The sequence below is a fragment of the Aulonocara sp. 'chitande type north' Nkhata Bay genome, linkage group LG7, assembly GCF_057382095.1.
Source record: "Aulonocara sp. 'chitande type north' Nkhata Bay isolate Kocher_YH1m ecotype deep benthic linkage group LG7, A_spYH_male_GT1.1, whole genome shotgun sequence".
NCBI classification, from domain to species: Eukaryota; Metazoa; Chordata; class Actinopteri; order Cichliformes; family Cichlidae; genus Aulonocara; species Aulonocara sp. 'chitande type north' Nkhata Bay.
The window spans coordinates 34,629,264-34,631,726 of NC_141350.1; positions in this window are offsets into that span (position 1 = coordinate 34,629,264).

Below are 2,463 nucleotides of genomic sequence, written 5' to 3' on the forward strand. Positions count from 1 at the left end.
GGATTTGTGTTTATTATTTTTGAGCCTTTTATTCCTGTTTTATATGATCATTCTTTTGTTTTGGTTTTATCATTACAGTTCCCCCCAGTGTCTCCCTGTCTGTGTCGTCCCTGCATGCTCATTCTCTCTCTGTTATTACGTTTAAAGTCATGCCTTTTGTGTTATTTATCTTTTATTTTTTGTTATTTTTTGAGTCTCATTTCCAAATCAATTCCCACCTCATTAGATAAACCTTAGTAACAAGTTGGACCCCTTTTGCCTTAAGAACTGTCTTAATTCTTCATGACATAATTCAGCAAGGTGCTGGACATATTCCTCAAAGATTTTGGTCCATATTGACATGATACCATCACACAGTTGCCACAGATTTGTTTCCAGCTGCTCCATGGTGTGAATCTCCCACTCCAGCACGTCCCAAAGATTTATTGCATAGAGATTTGGTGACTGGCTCAAATTTCCATTAAAAACTGTTGAACAGGTGTATCTGATAAAGTGTATGGATTCCTTTCTTCTGTTAGCGCTTTATTGGTGCGACTGGTAATGTTCCCTGTTGTGCAATCCTGTTTGTTCATTTTTTATTGTTGTTTTAATTTATTCCCTGGCTCTTATGTTCCTGGACCTCTGTTTTTTTTTCACCTTCTGGCCTTTAATGTTTGCTATTTTGTATCAGCCACAGTAAAAACACTCTTTTTTCTTCTGGCATCCAGCATTTGTGTCCTCTCAATGCCACTAAGATGCCCCAGTGGTACATTCTTTCAAGCCAAGACAAGTAGCACTACTTGGTTAAGTTCAAGGAAAGATTGTGGCCAAGGCAAACAAATGTTGCTCGTGTTACTGTTTAGGCAGTTATCCATTTAATTACCGTACAGTGGGTAGCCAAAAAGAACCAAAAAAATCATAAAAAAATAATTTAAGATGATCAAATTTGAGGTTTTATAAGCAATTAAATCTCTGCAACTGCTAAGTTGGAGAAAGGAAACACTAGCTGCTGGATGGAGATATAACGTTAATCCTGCTCCCTTGTGTTCACATTACACAACCAAATACTCTCACCATCATTTGCTCAGATGGTTTGTCTGCACTGACTATAATGCACATTTAGTCAGAGTGACTGCATGCATACATGTAAAGTGAACGAGAAAGGACACAGGTTTGCTCTGGGCCATGTGAACTGACGCATCATAAATTTGGAAATATAAAAGCAGGGCCTGGAATAAATAACAAAAGCTCTGCATGTGTGTGTGTGTGTGTGTGTGTGTGTGTGTGTGTGTGTGTGTGTGTGTGTGTGTGTGTTTTGAGTCATGAATTTTGCTTTAGGTCAGACATTCCCAGGATAACACTGTACCTCCTCTCTCCAGTAAACAACTGTAGATTACACTGGATCATGTGAATGTTGCATCATGTCACACTAACCACCCAAACCACACATCTGCCTGGATAACAGTAATAATACTTGCTGATCGCTAGCAACATGTCATCAAACGAGCACCTACTTTTCTTCTTTTAGCTAATATGTTCCAACTGAAATTACTTAAAAATAGAACGGTTTTGCTTAACACGAAAGTACTTCAATAAATGCCAGTTTTGTGGCTTTTTCAGGCAACTCCGATTTCATGAAAACCTGCACGGACTGCATTTGGCATTTGTGTGGTTAATTATCATCAGCTGAGTGGCTCCAGTTCAGTGGTGGGAGGCATTTTTCCTCAGAAGGCGAGATTGACTATTATACAGAGAGCAAAGCGCTACACACTGAAAAACCAAATAGAAACACACAAAGTTGAAATAGAACATGGATCACTTTTAAGTAAGTCGGGAACTTTGCATCTGTCAGTCTGCTGTGCAATCAACCTAAATGGTTAACACATTTATATAATTCATGACTGCAGCAGTGAACATGACCGGAAGTCATGAACATAAATTAAATCAGTCTCTGCTCTGCTCTGTGTACCTGAGCTGGACACCCCTGAATCACTTTAGCCTAATATTTATTTAGGCTAAATATGCTCATTAAGTATATTGTGATTTATTTTTTTTTCTGGGATCAGTTTACGATCAGCCCAGTTCCAACACTTTTATTCTGAAAGCTAACCAGTTAGCACAGAGCCTCCCTGCCTCATCTTTCCCCATCAGGAGGCTCATCGGGTTGCTGTTGTTGGACTCATCCATGAGTTTGACAGACTAGCGGGATTTATGTTCCAGCAGATGTGTCCGTCCGTGTGCACATTTCCATTTGGATGGAGAAGGATTTTTGCCCACCACAAACATGTTCCCATGCAGTCGTCCAAAATCCCAACTGGGAATGTTGGAAGAAAACAAAAAACAAAGCCAGGGCACCCAGGTTGCACAGCATACAAAACACCAGGACAGGGCCACAGTGTCATGAACCGAGGTTTTCACGAGGCTGGACCCAAAAGAAGACTCAATTAACTTACTGAGAACTATTGACAAAACTTTATTTACAGA